General features: G+C 43.9%; 1 pseudogene; it reads right to left on the bottom strand.

The window, feature by feature from the left end:
* LOC103796081 (small ribosomal subunit protein eS24 pseudogene) overlaps positions 1 to 18,461 on the bottom strand; it is a 44,177-nt pseudogene extending 25,716 nt beyond the window's left edge.
* Between the last annotated feature and the right edge of the window lie 501 nt (positions 18,462 to 18,962).

Raw genomic sequence — 18,962 nt, 5'->3', positions numbered from 1 at the left:
AGTGAGCTGAGATCGCACCACTGCACTCCAGCCTGGGTGACAGAGTGAGACTCTGTCTCAAAAAAAAAAAAAAAGAAAAAAGAGAGAGAGAGAGAAAAATATCTTTCCTAAAATGGGAAAAAACATTTTTACTTCACAAGAGTATTGTAAATTAAGCAACAGTGATACGAACACAAAACACGATATAGGCATTAAAAAGATAGAAAGAAGCTCTGTATAGACAGATCATGGAACATGGACCAAGCCTGTTAATAACAGACAACAGATTGATTGATTGATTTTGGAGATGGAGCTTCACTCTTGTTACCCAGGCTGGAGTACAATGGCACGATCTCAGCTCACCGCAACCTCCGCCTCCTGGGTTCAAGCAATTCTCCTGCCTCAGCCTCCTGAGTAGCTGGGATTACAGGCGCACGCCACCATGCCCAGCTAATTTTTTGTATTTTTAGTAGAGACGGTGTTTCACCATGTTAACCAGGATGGTCTCGATCTCTTGACCTCATGACCCACCAAAGTGCTGGGATTATAGGCATGAGCCACCGCGCCCGGCCAACAACAGATCTCTTTTTAAACGAAAAGAGCAAGGTTTAGAACAAGGTATACAGTTGGCTATCACTCTGTTAGGAAAACTGTATTTCAAATATTTCTGGTAATAAAGATTGCCTTTGTTTTTCTTGTTACCTGAGATTGCCGGTTTTTTTTTTTTTTTGAGATGGAGTCTCCCTCTGTTGCCCAGGCTGGAGTACAGTGGTGCAATCTCGGCTCACTGCAACCTCTGCCTCCGGGGTTCAAGCGACTCTCCTGCCTCAGCCTCCCAAGTAGCTAGAACTACAGGCATGTGCGACCATGCCTGGCTAAGCTTTGTATTTTTAGCAGAAACAGGGTTTCACCGTGTTGGCCAGGCTGGTCTTGAACTCCTAACCTTACGTGATCTGCCCACCTCGGCCTCCCAAAGTGTTGGGTTACAGGGGTGAGCAACTGCACCCATTCCAAAATTGCTTTAGAGAAGAGATTTGGATGACTGGGGATGGGGAGGAGGGAGAGCTCTTTTCACTGTATAGTTTTTTGTACCTTTTGAGTTTGGAACCATGTGCCATGTATTTTCAGCTTGCCTATTCCCCTCCCTAACACATTCACATGCAGCTAGAACTCCCTCCACACCCACCTCTGTTCCCAAGCATACTTGAACATACAGCCAAATGCTCTCCTTACAACCACATGGCTCCAGCATTTGTACAAGGGCAATAGTGCATCTGCTGCACTTACAGACATCCCCACGCATGGACCCAACAAGCATGCAGTCCTGTGTGTTTGTGTGTGCTTGTGTGTACACATATCCATATGTGCCTTTGACCCAGTCCCTACCCTCTCCCTTTATCTGTGTCTGCTTCCTGGGCATGTACACCTGGGTGGATGTCCCTAATTACAAGGTGAAATAGGTTAAAAGTATCCTACTCTAAAGCACTAACTGGGCCTTATTACAGGTGACTGTAAAACTCTAATTAGAGGAGGACTCATTCATTGCTTAAAAAAAAAAAAAAAAAAAAGACCAGGTGTGGTGGCTCATGCCTCTAATCCCAGCACTTTGGGAGGCAGAGGCAGAGGCAGGTGGATCATGAGGTCAGGAGATCGAGACCATCCCAGCTAACAACAGTGAAACCCCGTCTCTACTAAAAATACAAAAAGTTAGCCAGGTGTGGTGGCATGTGCCTGTAGTCCCAGCTACTTGGGAGGCTGAGACAGGAGAATCGCTTGAACCAGGGAGGTGGAGGTTGCAGTGAGCTGAGATCGATCGGGCCACCACACTCCAGCCTGGGAGACAGAGCAAGACTCTATCTCAAAAAAAAAAGAAAAAGAAAAGGAGAAGAAGGCAGACCTGAAAATGAAAGACCTGAGTGACAAATGTAGCCTCCTTTAGACAGTTGAGAAAAGGGGGCTTAATTGCCCTTTGATAAAACTGGGGCAGTGGGGAAACAGCGTGGGGGGGTTGGGGAGAGGCCAATAATCAAAGGAGACTCCTGCAGACAAGACCTCTCCTCAGGGAGCTCTCCCCGCCCCCCCCCCCGGCCCCCCAACATTTTGCTGATAACCATCATTTGCCTTCCACTGCTGGTGGGACAGAGGAGGAGGAAGTGGTTACTTGCACTCAGCTTTCTCCTTCTTCTACTCTCTGAGCTCCCTCAGGAATCCCAGGCCCTTGGTCCCCTCCCGCCTATCAAAATCCATTCTCGTGGGTCCCACAGGAATGGCCTTGTGAACAGGACACACGTTCTGATCCTGACCTTGCCACTCACTAGCTGTGTGACCTTTGTGAGGCACTTACCTTAAGCAAGCCCGTTTCCTCAATTCCAAACTGGGCCAATAACATCTTTTCTTACAGAGCTGTGAAGATGCTCAGAATGGTATATGAGAAAGTGCTTTGTAAACTGCAAATTCTTGTACCATTATCAGCCATTAGGAACCAGATCGAATGTTCTTGGAAGAGAGGAATCACGTCTTAGTCATCTTTGCTTTCAGGTTCCTGCCTCTAATAGGGTGGAATTGAAGACTCATCCTCACTGTGGGGTAAATGGCAGACCATAATCAATAGGTTATCTTTCCCTTGGTGTGAACAAATGGACAAAACCTTTGGCAACGGGATGACGCTGTGGTGGCTATACCATTAATTCTAATATTTATTGACATTTACTGTGTAGCAGGCACTATCCTAAGCAGTTTATATGTATTCTCATATTTGATCCTCACAAAGTCCTTAAGAGGAGTATACTATCTCCACCATCTGCATTTTAAAGATGGGAAATAGAATCTAAATTTAGGAGCCTTACCTCAAACTGCACTGCTAGTGAGTAGGGGAGCAGGCCTTGAACCAAACCTACACGTGAACCATGTAGACTCTTGGCCCCAGCCATCAGGTGGTGAATGACATATGGGGTTTGGAACCTTTTTCTTTTCTTTTCTTTTGTGGCAAATCTCACTCTGCCACCGAGGCTGGAGTGCAGTGGCATGATCTCGGCTCACTGCAACCTGTATCTCCCAGGTTCAAGCGATTCTCCTGCCTCAGCCTCCCAAGTAGCTGGGATTAAAGCTGCCCACCACGACGCCCGGCTAATTTTTGTATTTTTAGTAGAGACGGGGTTTCACCACATTGGTTAGGCTGGTCTCAAACTCTTGACCTCAGGTGATCCATCTGCCTCAGCCTCCCAAACTGGTGGGATTATAGGTATGAGCCACCATACCCGACCAAGATGTCTTAAGTAATCTATTTACCTATTTATAATTAAAGGCAATAAAACTGTTGATTAAAGGTCCTGATTGTCATGCATTAGCCAACATTTATTCAACAAACAAGTATTTAGTACTTGCTGTCTGTATGGTGCTGTGCCAGTAACTAAAATACATCGATAGATACTATCTCTTCTTTCTTTTCTTTTCTCTTGCTTTCTCTTTTCTTTTCTTTTTTCTTTGAGATGGAGTCTTGCTCTGTCACCCAGGCCGGAGTGCCGTGGTGCGATCTCGGTTCACTGCAACCTTCGCCTCCCGGGTTCAAGCAATTTTCTGCCTCAGCCTCCCGAGTAGCTGAGATTACAGGCACCCACCACCACACCTGGCTAATTTTTTTGTATTTTTAGTAGAAATGGGGTTTCACCACCTTGGCCAGGTTGGTCTTCGACTCCTGACCTTGTGATCCACTTGCATCGGCCTCCCAAAGTGGTGGGATTACAGGCGTGAACCACCACACCTGGCCTAATACTGCCTCTTCTTTCATGGAACTTTCTGAGTATTCCAGTTGAATCCAAAGACACTAAACACTTCTGTTCAGCACTATCTTGGGTAGATAAATATACATCTATTATTAGGCCTTTTGCAATATCTGAAAAAAAAAATCGTTTATTGAGAGAACTATGTGTCCGACATGCTCTGAGCACTTTATAAATACTTGCTTATTTGTTTCATGTCTCTCTTCCACCTTCATTAGAAGGCCAGCTCCATGTCTGTTCAACATCTCTAGGGCTGACAAGACCTGCCACATAGTAGGTGCTCAACAAATGCTTGTTGACCAAATAAATCATCTCTAATCTTAGTCTTAACAATTCTGCATGATAGATAGGATTATTCTTCTACAGATGAGGAAGCTAAGACTAGAAGAGATTGAATAACTTGCCCGAGTTCTTGCTACTCTGAGTGAAGTGCAGAAGTGTGACTGCTAGGTCTGTCTGTCTTTCTCCTTTTAGTCTCTTTCACCAGAGACACCTAGAGCCAGGGACATCGGGTTTGACCACTCTGAGATAAGATGTAAATGTGCAAAAGTGTGCTTGTGAGGAGGAAGTGGTCAGCGTGCACGGATCAGAGGGAGACAGAGGAATGAGACGAAGAACTTTGAATCTGAAAGGCAGTGGGTGATGCAGAATCTTTACTGTATAGAAAGATCTTTACTGTATGGAATTGTGTTTTGGAAAGATTTTTTTTCTTTTCTGAGATGGAGTTTCACTCTTGTGGCCCAGGCTGGAGTGCAATGGCGCAATCTCGGTTCACCCCAACCTCTGCCTCTCAGGTTCCAGTGATTCTCCTGCCTCAGCCTCCCAAGTAGCTGGGATTATAGACATGCGCCACCATGCCCAGCTAATTTTTTATTTTTAGCAGAGATGGGGTTTCTCCGTGTTGGTCAGGCTGGTCTGGAAACTCCCAACCTCAGATGATCCTCTTACCTCGGCCTCCCAAAGTGTTGGGATTACAGGCATGAGCCACTGTGCTTGGCCAGAAAGGTTAATCTAGCAGCAATGTATATGGTGGCTTACAGTTCAGAGAGATGGGACCAGGGTCATTAATTCATCATGAGAGGAAGAAGTAACCAGTCATTGAATAGAGGTGATAACAAGAAGAATGGAAAAGAGGTCATGATGTTAGAAGAAAGTCAAGTGCCCGAAGTAATGGAGCCAAATTAAAAGTTCAGCGAGAGATTTGCAGTGACAAGTACAAGAGGCAGCATCTCTCTATGGTTACCACCCCATTCCTAGAGTTACCTCCCGGTGGGTGGCAGCTTTTGCTGTGCTGTAGGATTGCTTTACACGTCACCTTCGTGGCAGAGCCTCTGGTAAGTCATTTCTTTAATAAGTATTCTTGGTGCACATAGTATTTTATAGGCTCACAGCATCAGCATCGTCACTTTTTTCGCACTTAGTTCAATAAAATGCATTAAGCCCATACTGCATTAGGGTTTGAGATAGACAAGCAGAGGTGTGGGACTCTGTCAGGCTTTCTACCTCCATCTACATGTGACCTCTGCCTTTTGATTTCATCAACCACGAAATGGGAATAATAACACACCTCTCTTACAAGGTTGCTGTAAGGATTAAATGAGTTAATATAGGGAAAGCAAAGAGAACAATGCCTGGCATGTAGTAAGCGATTTGTGTTTGCTAATTTTATATAAAGCCTTTCTCCTCAAGGACACAATTGGATGCATATAGGACACTGCAATAATAGATGCATCCACAAGGGACAGAAAGAGTTCTAAAGGGGAGCCATTCTTACAGTTACCCTTCCATTGTTCAACCTCTCCCTCCCACTGAGAACGGAGCTCTTTTCACAGTTTCCACAGTTAACGTTTCATCCCCATTCCTCTCCCCAGACTGCTCAGTGAGAAAATGAGGATTAAATCTACCCAAGCTCCACGACCCTTGGACTTACTGAGAGTGTGTAAGAGGCAGAGCTCCCATGCAATTTTGGAAGTGACCTTTATCCCCTTCCCCCTCTGCAGAACTGCCAGGAATGAAATCTTTGTTTGGGACAAATGAGATTATGTTCTCTTTGGAGAAGACAATCTCCATCTCTCCCTGGACACAGATATTCATTTGCCTGCAATGAACCTGCAAGGCAGATGAGCCTCTGAGATACCCTCTTTCTTGTTCACTTAGGGGTGAAAAATTACCAGCAAGAAACCAATTAGCATCCTCTACAAGCAGGTCCCAAGCCTTCTGGAGCCAATTCTTTTACTCTGTCTTCTGCACACAAGCATCATCTGCTTTGGGGTTTTGTCCTAATTGAGTCAAACCTGTGCTGTTATCATTTGTTCATTGTGGCCCCAAGAGAGAAGAGAAAAGGAGGGAGGGCAGGAGGGGGCTCTGTCTTCCTTTGTCTCCAGCCCAGAGGAAGAGAGAGAGGGTGACTGGCCAAAGGGATCAGAGGTCAATGATGGAGGAACTGCCTAGACACTGAGCGGTTGATTTACGCGTAATGAAAAGCGATACAAATGAATCCTTCTTGAATACTTATTATAATATGTACCAGGCACTATAGTAAATGCTATATAGGGATTAACAGAATTATCACAACTCTCCTGTTAGTTCCCATTTAAAAATGAGGGAAAACATTTAAAAATAAAGATACTAAAAAATAAAAAAATGAGGAAAAATAGATGCACTAAGAGGGTAAGGACTTGCCTAAGGTGACACAACTAGATAGAAAGAGAAACCAAGGCCAGGGCGGTGGCTCACGCCTGTAATCCCAGCACTTTGGGAGGCTGAGACGGGTGGATCACCTGAGGTCAGGAGTTTGAGACCAGCCTGACCAACACATTGAAACTCCATCTATACTAAATATAAAAAATTAGCCGGTCGTGGTGGCACATGCCTGTAATCCCAGCTACTTGGCAAGCTGAGGCAGGAGAATTGCTTGAACCTGGGACGTGGAGGTTGCAGTGAGCTGAGATTACACACCGCACTCCAGCCTGGGCCACAAGAGGCCACTCTGTCTCAAAAAAAATTAATTAATTAATTAAAAAAGAGAAAGGGAAATCAAGATTTGGGCCTTGACATGCCTTTCCCAGGCTCATAACCGCTCATCTCCTAAGCCAGCCCATTGGCTATATTTAAGGAGCTAAATTATCAGTTGCAACATTGAAACAAAGACTCAAGTTCAGCTGCTGCTGCAGAGAAAAAACAAAAAAAAAACTCCTGCTGAGAAACCAGCAAGCTTCTTTCTTTGTGATCTAGTTATTTGGGGGAAAGCCATGATGTGCATCAGGGAGGGAGTGTTCCCCTGCTGCAGAGGAAAGAGAAGCAGACTTCAGGGAGCTGTGACCTAATGGGGAAATACTTGTAAATATCGAGATAAGTTAAGGCTAGTTAATGTCTGCCTTTAGGGGCAAACTGTCTGAAACCCAAAGTCCAAACACCCAAGGAAAGCACTCAGGCTTCTCCTGCTGTGGCCTCTGCCAATCTCTGCAGCCTTGGAGTTCACCTTCAATGAAGACAAAGATGAAATTTTTCTCTCAAGTGACAGCTTCTTCTCATTCTAACCCCACTGGCGAAGGCTGACACCCTCCATCGCTGGAGTGAAACTGCTTGGGTTCAAATCCAAATGTCAGATTCCATTTCTTAGAGCTTAGGGTTGTCCATTCCAATGTCCTCGGAGGGGGTGCCAGGCAGGTAAAACAAACAAATGATGGAGGTATAATCCAGCAGTGAGTGGTTTAGTCTGCCTTAACCTATGGCATATATGTTTTCCCTAAAAGTTTTCAGAATGTTGGATAATACTGTGCTGACCAGGCAAGACCCCTCTGGCTTCATCACTACAAGGCAGAAGAGCAATGGCAGTGGACCCAGAATTTCTTTTTTCCTGTAAATTTTTTCCTTTTCCTTTTATACCTTTTTTTTTTTAAAAAAAAAAAAAAAAAAGAAAAAACAGGTTCTCACTCTGTCACCCAGGCTGGAGTGCAGTGGTATGATATCGTGGCTCACTGCAACCTCTGCCTCCTGGGCTCAGGTGATCCTCCCACTTCAGCCTTCCGAGTAGCTGGGACCACAGGCACACACTACTACACCCTGCTAATTTTTGTATTTTTAGTAGAGATGGGGCTTCCCTATAATGGCCAGGCTGGTCTTGAACTCCTGGCCTCAATTGATCCACCTGTCTTGGCCTCCCAAAGTGCTGAGATTACAAGTGTGAACCACCACACCTGGCCTCTTGTGCATTTCTTGACAGTAGGAAGTAGCAGTCACACTGTAAGGGCATGGACAGACTCCGGAGACAGACAATATGATTTTGATTCCAGTTTTGCTGTTTATTGGCTCTCTAGCTTTGGACAGGTTATATGCCTTCCTCTGCCTCAGTTTCTTCATCTGCAATATGGGAATGATGATAGAACCCACTTCATTAAAGCTGTTATAGGAATTAAATGAGTTATCTCTAAAGTGCTTAGAATAGTGCCTTGTGCATATTTGGTAACGTAAAAGTGTCAACAATTATTATTTCTACAGTACACATTTCACAGTTCTGGATGCTGTGGACATATAATAACAGTCTATAATTCTGTGTATAATGTGACAGCAAGGAGCTAATCAACAGTTCTATTTGTGGCAATATCTCTAACTTTCTGAGTTTTCTGGAATTTACCTTTATATCTCCATTTCTCATTTTGTAATTAATAATAACATATACATAGCAGGGCGCGGTGGCTCACGCCTGTCATCCCAGCACTTTGGGAGGCTGAGGTGGGTGGATCATGAGGTCAAGAGATCGAGACCATCCTGGTCAACATGGTGAAACCCCGTCTCTACTAAAAATACAAAAAATTAGCTGGGCATGGTGGTGCATGCCTGTAATCCCAGCTGCTCAGGAGGCTGAGGCAGGAGAATTGCCTGAACCCAGGAGGCAGAGGTTGCAGTGAGCTGAGATCACGCCATTGCACTCCAGCCTGGGTAACAAGAGCGAAACTCTGTCTCAAAAATAGTAATAATAATAATAATAGTATATACATATTAGTAATGATATAATAGTATTGTTTACTATGGAATATATATTTTTTACATTTTAATTAATTAAATTTTTTTTTTTGTAGAGATGAGGTCTCACTGTGTTGCTCCAGCTGGTCTTGAACTCCTGGACTTAAGCAATCCTACCACCTCGGCCTACCAAAGTGCTGGGACTATATGCATGAGCCACCATGCTCAGCCTACTATATAATATGTTAATAATACTAATAAAATAAATTTAAAGAAATAATAGAACTACTAATAAACAACCTAGAGACAGCTTTCTGTGAGTCGGATAGTATACTAAATGTTTTATAAATGTTATCTTAATCTTCACATTAATCCCTAGTTTACAAATAAGGATACAAAGTTTAGAGAAGTTACTGGGCCAATTTCTTTAAAGCATACAGAAATGTGCTGCTTAAATAAAATATAATCCTGTCCAATAATGATCAATTTTATAGACAAGAAGTTCTGGAGATAAAGATTATTTTTTTTGCGGCGGGGGCAATTCCAGCCTGTCGCCCAGGCTGCAATTCAGTGGGGTGATCACAGCTCGCTGCAGCCTCAGCCTCCCTGGGCTTAGGCCATCTCCTCCCACCTCAGTCTCCTGAAGAGCTGGGGCTACAGGCACCCACTATCATACCTGGTTAATTTTTTTTTTTTTTTTTTTGACGCAGAGTTTCCCTCTTTCACTCAGGCTGGAGTGCAGTGGCACGATCTTGGCTCTCTGCAAACTTTGCCTCCCAGGTTCAAGCGATTCTCCTTTCACCATGTTGGTCAGGCCGGTCTCGAACTCCTGGCCTCATGATCCACCCGCCTCCATCTCCCAAAGTGCTGGGATTATAGGCATGAGCCACCGTGCCTGGCCCAAGATTATTCTTTAAAGGGAAACTCTACTAGTGTTTGTTTCCAGGTGATAACCCCTTTGCTAGGCAAAGACTGGAGCAAAAGGAAGCACAGAAACTCATGGTTGAAGATGTGCACTTTGGGCCGGGTGCAGTGGCTCATGCCTGTAATCTCAGCACTTTGGGAGGCCCAGGCAGGCGGATCACTTGAGGTGAGAAATTCGAGACCAGCCTGGCCAACATGGTGAAAGTGAAACCCTGTCTCTATGAAAAATAAAAAAATTAGCTGAGTGTGGTGGCAGGCGCCTGTAATCTCAGCTACTTGGGAGGCTGAGGCAGGAGAATCACTTGAACCTGGAGGCAGAGGTTGCAGTGAGCCAAGATAGTGCCATTGCACTCCAGCCTGGTGACAGAGCAAGGCTCAGTCTCAAGAAAAAAAAAAAAAGAAATAAAATGTGCATTTTAAACATTTGCATCATATTTAACATTTTATTACATTGCTGTCTTGTTGCTCCAGATCCTCTTTTGAAACAAGGCAACATGTAACTCAATCAATAGTGAGGTCACATTAAAAAAAACCCTCCACAGCATAACTGTGAGATAGGCATTATAATCCCCATTTACAAATGGAAAAAGTGGGACTCCGAGGGGTTAGGTGACTTGCCCAAGCTGACACAGCCAAGTTCAGGGCCAGCCTTTCCCTCACGGTGCTACCTAGAGGAGTTGGTGCTACTGCCAGTGGAATCAGTCAAGTCACCGAATTTATGACATTATACTAAATGCAGGGAGGTTATAGAGAGTATTCCCTATATGCCCAGAGTAGAGAGGCAAGACACACGTGTGGAAATGAGTTAAGGAGAGAAGAAATGTTTCAAAGTGGTACTATTGGAAAGGAAAGGAAAACAGTTCTCAAGTGTCAATGGAAAAGTCACATTCTATGCAAATAAAAGGGATCTGTACATGAAATACTCTATGAAACATGCTGAGCAAACAGGAGTCAGAAGCAAGAAGCTGCTGCCCTACTTGGCCCCACAACACCATCCAGCAACGAGCTGAGCCCTTAGGCACAGAATCCTTCATTGCCACAAAACATCTCTTCTTTTTCTTTTTTTCAGAGTGTGTGTGTGTGTGTGTGTGTGTGTGTGTCTGTATCGGTGTGTGTCTGTGTGTTTCATTATGATTTTGATTGAGGACTGGGGAATTGATGCCCTGCAACTCTTCTCTGCAGTATTCTCATCGCTTTAATTTGTTGAGCTGCCTAATTACCTAAATACTTCTGGCCAACAAGCAGAATGGGGATGTTGGGACTGGTGTATCACCTTCCTCCTCTTTCCCCAGTAGTGCCATCCCCATCTCAATTCAAAAGGCCTAGCAGCTTCCGTCGGAGTGTAGGAGCTCCATTTCCCTCCAATATTAATAATTATGACATTAGAAGGGTGATCTGCTGCAATTCAGCCTTTCTATTTGCAGGCTGGCGGCTGCATATCAATGGCATGATTAGGCAAATGAAATCAGATTGGCACTGTTATGAAATATTTACATGGCCAGAATGCATATGATTCAATCTCATTGTTCCCATTATTAAGCCATTTTATAATCTCATAACATTTAGACTCACACTTTGCATTTCTAATTAACTTGAGGAGTGACTTCGCTGGGAATTAATTGCAACTTGTGCATTCTTATACACACAAACTCACTGAGAAACAAACTCTGGTTGGCAATCATGCAATTCACCCTCAAGATGGACTCCAGGTTGACTTCTGTTCTAAACCAGCCTCACTGTCAGTTGGGAAAAGTGGCTAGGGACCTTGGTTTTCATTAAAATTTGGCTACAAATCACATGCAGGATCAGTCTGAGCGCAAGGGTTCCTTTGGAGAGACTCATTCCTACCTGAACAGCCTTTCACAAATAACCATTTCGATGCAGAGCAATGGTTTTTGTTTTTTGTTTTTGTTTGTCTGTTTTTGGGACAGAGTATTGCTCTGTCACCCAGACTGGAGTGCAGTGGGACGATCTCGGCTCACTGCAACCTCTGCCTCCCAGGTTCAAGCAATTCTCTTGACTCAGCCTCCTGAGTATCTGGGATTACAGGCATGCCACCATGCCAGGCTACTTTTTGTATCTTTAGCAGAGATGGGGTTTTGCCATGTTGGCCAGGCTGGTCTCAAACTCCTGACCTCAAGGGATTGACCCACCTCGGCCTCCTAAAGTGCTGAGATTATAGGTGTGAGCTACCGCACCCGGCCAGGGTAATGGTTTTCAGCTGCTTGGATTTCATGGATCAATAGCAACTCTATAATAATAATAAGAGCATAAAGATTTGGGATATCTAATTAGCTGCTATTTTAAGCTACTATAGTGCCTTTATTTAAAATTACTTTTGTATGAACAGTGTGGTATATCTCTCACACTTCAGGATGGGTTAGTCAGCATTTGAGTGTCTCTAATCAAAAGTCCATACCCTTGAAGTGGCTACTACCAGGCACTTCAATAATCTTTATTTCCTATTAATACCAGAGTCTTGTTAATGTGCACAATTGGTGTTAGAAAGGATTTTTTTTTACCGGGGAAATGAGTGGTGTTCAAGATATATGGATTGGTTACAAACATTGACAAGGCACTCATGAATGAACAGGGAATTTGCTGTCAGCATGCCTAGCGGCCTAACCCTTCAGAATAGTGCCCTAGACCTAGAATTTGGCCTGGTCATGTTTTAGGAAGTTTATACAGGATTTGGTTGGCTGGCTCTAAATAAGAAAGGATCTGAAGTCACTGCCAGTGAACCTTGCTTGCAAGATACTTGCAAGTTAGCAGTTCTCAACTGGGGACAATTTTGCTCTCCCCACCAACCCTTCCTGGGGGGCTTTTGCAATGGTCCGGAGATATTTTTGGTTGTCACAATTATAAGCATGTATGTGTGTGAGTATGTAGTGGGTAGAAGCTGGAGATACTGCTAAACATCCCACAATGCACATGACAGGCCTCACAGCAACAAAAATGGTCCATTCCAAAATGTCAATAGTGCCAAGGTCTAGAAACCCTGGCAAAGGACAGAGCTTCAACTTCACTGAGCTCGCAGAACTAATTGCTAATGTCTATGTGTGTGGCTGACTTTAGGCTGTGCCTCTTTCCCTGTAAATACACAACCGGACAATGAACTTATGGAGGAGTTCATTCCTTTTCTGTCTTCACTCTTGTAGGTTACCAATAGCTATCAAAAAGAATCCAAAGATTAAAAAAAATTTTGAGAAAGAAAAAAGAATACAGTATTTCTATATAATCAAGTTGTCTTGAGTCAATTCCAAACAGTAGTGTAGGTTTCAGGGTTTTTTGTGGAAACCTTAAATTTTATTAATTTCAGACTTTAAAAATAAACAATTGGCTGGGCATGGTGGCTCATGCCTATAATCCCAGCACTTTGGGAGGCTGAGGCAGGCAGATCACTTGAAGTCAGGAGTTCAAGACCAGCCTGGCCAACATGGAGAAAACCCCATTTCTACTAAAAATACAAAAATTAGCCGGATGTGGTGATGCATGCTTGTAATCCCAGCTACTTGGGAGGCGGAGACAGGAGGATCACTTGAACCTGGGAGGCAGAGCTTGCAGTGAGCTAAGAATGCAACACTTCACTCCAGCCTGGGTAACAGAGTAAGACTCCGTCTCAAAAAAGAAAAAAAAAAAAACAAAACCATCATCAGCCTGGACAATTGTCTTTACAAAAAATAAATAGATACATACGTACACACACACACACACACATACACACACATATACATGTTAGTGAGGTGTGGTGGTATGTACCTGTGGTCCCAACTACTTGGAGACTGAGGCAAGAGGATTACCTGAGTCCAGGAGTGGGAGGCTGAACTTAGCCATGATCGTGCCTCTGCACTCCAGCCTGGGCAACAGAGTGAGGCCTTGCCTCTAAAAAAATGAAGGCCAGGCGCAGTGGCTCATGCCTGTAATCCCAGCACTTTGGGAGGCCAAGGTGGGCAGATCACGAGGTCAGGAGTTCAAGACCAGCCTGGCCAACATAGTGAAACCCCGTCTCTAATATAAATACAAAAATGTAGCCAGGCGTGGTGGCAGGCATCTGTAATCCCAGCTACTCGGAAGGCTGAGGCAGGAGAATCACTTGAACCCAGGAGATGGAGGTTGCAGTGAACCAAGACCACACCACTGCACTCCAGCCTGGGCAAGAGAGCGAGACTCTGTCTGAAGAAAAAAAAAGCAACAATTATCATCTACCATCAGTATTATTTAGTAGCAGAATAAAAAGCTTTAATACCAAAGACATATAATAAAGAACAATCTTTTAAATGAAATATATTTAGCTTTTTTAAAACAAAGACACTTAATTTTCTCAACTCATTGTGTTAGGATTTGCTCCAGTTTCCCCTCATGTTGGTAATTTAAAAGCAAATTTTGCTCTTTTGTCTTTAATGGGATTTTTGGATCCAATTACCAGCCTATAAAGAGGGCAGTCTTTTCTGGAGAAGGTTGAGAAAATCATCAGGCAGCCAGGCCATGGGGACAACTTACAAAGCCCTTCATTCACAGTGCTGGAAAAATATAAACGGTGTAAGTTTGATGGTCAAGAAAGGAAAAAAAAAGGATCTGTATCATACACTGTCTTCCAGACCTCACGTGCTTTCATATATTGCTGTCTTATTTGAAACCCCTGTAATAGTTTGAGGTAGCATTATTCCCATCTTACAGAAGAAAAATAGGCTTTCATGACTTGCCCAAGGTTACATGGCTAATATGTGTTTTCCAATATCTTAACTCAGCTTTCTGCTTCTAAGACCTCAGAGGGGAAACATTTTTTTTTTTTTTTTTTGAGACAGCTTCACTCTGTTGCCTGGACTGAGCACAGTGGCCAGATCTCAGCTCCCTCCTACCTTCGCCTCCTGGGTTCAAGTGATTCTCCTGCCTCAGCCTCCCAAATAGCTGTAACTACAGGTGTGCACCAGCATGCCCAGCTAATTTTTGTATTTTCAGTAGAGACAGGGTTTCTCCATGTTGCCCAGGCTGGTCCCAAACTCCTGACTGCAAGTGATCTGTCTGCCTCAGCTTCCCAAAGTGCTGGGAGGCCACATGTGGCCTGCTGTCATTTAACTAAAGGGCTTTGAATGTGTCCCACTCTATGTCTGATGGATCATAAGATGAAATGGTCCTTAATGGATCATCTGGTCTAGAAACTCTCAAACTTAGACATTAAAGATCAATAACCTTTCAAAAATAACTATATACTTTTATTTTTCCATAGAAAAAAATGTTTTCAAAACCTCCTACCACTTACTATCAATACTGTTTCATTAAAGAAAGGATATTTTAACCCCAAGAATATAGAAAGAAAATAAATTTTCCTTCATTTATTCAACAAATATTGATTGAGTGCTTCTTATATACAGGTATTCTCCTGGGAATTGGAAAACAGAGAACAAGAATATCATCAACGTCCTTCCCCTCTTGGAGCTTACATTCCAATGATATCATTTCAGAATAAAAGAATAAATGAAATGAATTCAACTCTCAAAGATTCTTTACAGTGTCCTTATTGTTCTTCTTTAATGAATAAAACCTTGTCATGTGTCAGCATTGGTCCCATAGACCAGCATTTGGGAACTCTGTATCTAGCTCATTTCCAGGGACAGAACAATGAAGTTCTCACAGATGGAAGGAAATCAGAACAAAATCTAGATGCAATCTGAATTCTCCTAGGGACAAGAGTTCATGGCTTACATGAGAAATGAATTGTAATATTTACTGTGCACCATGGGTTAATCTGAGTCGGATTTCTGGGAGTTCAACTTCTGGCTCTTTGGTTCAACAGGTAAAGTGGCATTTTCTAAATCACCTTGCTTTGCCTGCTTTTTCTCCACCTTGCTGGTAATCCTGGACATGTTCCCAAACACTCTTTGATCTGCCAATCATTGTAGCAGGCCTCGGAGGCTAAGTTGATTTCACACAGAGAGAAACTGAGCTGCAGGAGGTCACCTGGGAAGGCAGCAATGTCTTGAGGACCAAAACCAGCTCTTCTGCTTCTATCCATGGATCTGTTCATTGGACAACTCAGAGTCACGTCTGTTCAGGGTAGTAAATACCAGAAGTATATTCTCCGTGGCCTTGCAAGAGCCACCTTGCTTGGATTTCCCCCTAAATTATTTGAGTTCCAACTCTTCAAAATCATCCTTCCTATTTTGCCCAAAGTATGTGTCCCTGATAGTTCAGGGTAACAAGTTTGCATGGCTAATATCTCTTCCTTCCTGGCTGTCCAGCAGGCTTAGAAATGAAAATAAAATGTTCAAATACTGATAGATTATACCAGAGAAAGAGCTCAAGAAAGAGGTAAGAGCATCAGGACACGGTGGCTCATGCCTGTAATCCCAGCACTTTGGGAGGCCAAGGTGGACGGATCACCTGAAGTCAGCAATTCGAGACCTGCCTGGCCAAAAAAAAACCCCATCTCTAATAAAAATACAAAAATTAGCCAGGTGTAGAAGTGGGTGCCTGTAATCCCAGCTACATGGGAGGCTGAGGCAGGAGAATCGCTTGAACCTGGGAGTGGGAGGTTGCAGTGAGCTGAGATTGCACCACTGCACTCCAGCCTGGGTGACAGAGCAAGACTCTGCCTTTAAAAAAAAAAAAAAAAAAGAGGTCAGAGCAAGGCAGGAGCAGCTCCGGTAGGAGTTGAAAGTCAAGGCTAGAAGAATGTTCTATTAGCTCTCCCGGCCACCAAGATCCTGAATGTAGAAATGAGAAGGCCAGGATCCTTGTCTCATACTCGGGCAGCTGAGGTGGGAGAATTGCTTGACCCTGGGAGGCAGATGTTGCAGTGAGCTGAGATGGAGCCATTGCACTCCAGCCTGGGTGACAGAGCAAGACTCCATCTTAAATTAAAAAAAAAAAAAAGACATCATGTCTCTCCCTTGGCCTGCAAGCAGGGGTGTGTTTTCATCATTGCTGGTGACTGCCATTAGGGAGTTCTCCTCTTCCTTCTTCCAGAGTCTGGCTCTTTCATCTAAATGCCAGCTCTTAAACATGACCTTCCTAACTCACCTCCTGTGGCTGGCTGTAGTACATTCGCAAATCTGACCTTGATAATGAATTCCATTTTCTTCATTCATGATGGAATTCTACCTCAATCGCTATTGCTACTACAAAGAAGAAGTGATAATAAAAACAGTGGCTGATGCCAACATTTTTCTGTTTGGCACTGAAGGCATGAACTCTGTGTTAGCCTGTTCTTACATTGCTATAAAGAAATACCTGAGACTGGGTAATTTACAAAGAAATGAGGTTTAATGGCTCATAGTTCTGCAGGCTGCACAGGAGGCATAGCGGTTTCTGCTTCTAGAAGGCCACAGGAAGCTTCCAGTCGTGGCGGAAGGCAAACGGGGAGCAGGTGTCTTACATGTCAGGAGCAGGAGCAAGGTTATGGAGGGAGGAGGTGCTACCTACTTTTAAGTGACCAGATCTCAGGAGAACTCACTATTGCAATGCCAGTACCAAGGGGGATGGTGCTAAACTGTCCATGAGAAATCTACCTCCCACTGGGACCCACCTACAACATTAGGGATTACACTTTGACATGAGATTTGTGCAGGGACACAGATCCAAACATATCATACTTTTGTTTGTTCGTTTGTTTGTTTTGCTTTTTTGAGACAGAGTCTTACTCTGTTGCCCAGACTGGAATGCAGTGGTGTGATCTCAGCTCAATGCAACCTTTGCGTCCTGGGTTCAAGCCATTCTCCTGCCTCAGCCTCCTGGTGTGAGCCACCACACCTGCCTAATTTTTGTATTTGTAGTAGAGATGGGGTTTCACCACGTTGGCCAGGCTGATCTCGAACTCCTGACCTTGTGATCCACCTACCTTGGCCTCCCATAGTGCTGGGATTACAGGTGTGAGCCACTACACCCAACTGTTTTATTTTCTTAATATTGGAAAGTCTTTTCTGTGGCAGTGAACTTTCTTTCATGAGTTCAGAGATCTGAATAAGAAATCACAGTAGAGGTTACACGGAAGTAAACTGAGGCGTCCTGTGAGGAAGACATTAAACCGCCTTACATGTCTTTGATGGGAGGCCCACTTTGGGTAGAGGTTGGGCCAGATACCTTTTAAGCCCCTTTTTTGCTAGAATATTATCATGTGTATGCACACATGTGTTATATACAATATAGGCTCTCCTGTAGCAGGCAGGTTTTTGTTTTCCAATGGGGAGAATGTGGCCAAGATCATCCTCTGTAAGTGCACTACTTGAGGGAATGTGAACGTGGTCCACATGGAGATGCGCACGTAAAGACACATGAGCGCATAGCAGCAGTATTGCCTAATTTTCATTAAGCACTTACCGTGGGCCAGATGTTGCCCTAACCGCTTTCCACACATTGTCTCATTCAAAGCTCCCAGCCATCCTGTGAAATGGCAGGGGCTATTTATTTATGACCCCGTTTTACAGATGAGACAGAGGCTCTGAGAGGCCACAGAGAATATGCCCAAGGGCACACAGCTCCGAAGAGTTGGGAGATATATTCTGGAGTGTCTGATGATAAGCTTCATTAAGGAGAACACGTGATTTGCATTCAAACACAGACACGCATTCTAAGACCGTACAGGTGTTAGAGACCAGTGTCAAAGGGCAGAGCCACATAAATACCTGCAGCTACCCAATTCAACCACTCCTTATCCCATGATGGGGCTGGAGAAGGGAGAGTTCAGCCTCTCATCGAAGTGAAGACCTCTCCGTGTTTCCTTTAAGATCCACTTACCTTGATGGCCAGGAGCTTAGAGGCCCATGGGGATACAGGATCATGACATCTACCTGGACTTCTCTTCCCATGGCCCGTCATGGGATGGGCTCGGGTTGTCCTCAGGTTTTTGGTTGAAGCAAATCAAATTTTCTGTGACTTGCTACGGTAATTCTTTCCATTATTTGTGTATTTTGTGTATGTACATGTGAGTCTTCAGTTTTGTTTGCCTAATGGATGAAGTTGGCATTGGAGTCACTGGGCCCCTTTCAGCAGGCAGGAGCCTCTGGGTAAACAAGGACGGCTAAATGAGAGGATATGCTTTTTGTGATTTGTCTTCAAACAATCACTTAATGGATGCAGGAAATTTCTGCAAAATGGGTGAATAGCATGGGTCCATTTTGATCAGGCCCTCAATGAAGTAAAGCCCGCTGGCTTTTAAGACCCAGGCAGCAAACAAAAAGTGGTCTTTATCCTCACACAGCAAATCTGTGCGTCAGTAAAGTGCAGGCCCTGACAGGAATTTCAATTATTTAATCAAAAAGAAAATGAAAGAGGCCTTAAGTGTTGTGATTCGAAGACAGCCTTTTCATAGACCAATCT

This window comes from Callithrix jacchus, chromosome 10 (assembly GCF_049354715.1).
Source record: "Callithrix jacchus isolate 240 chromosome 10, calJac240_pri, whole genome shotgun sequence".
Classification (NCBI taxonomy): Eukaryota; Metazoa; Chordata; class Mammalia; order Primates; family Cebidae; genus Callithrix; species Callithrix jacchus.
Note: the sequence above shows the minus strand (reverse complement) of the source record. Positions and strands in the feature narration are given on the sequence as shown.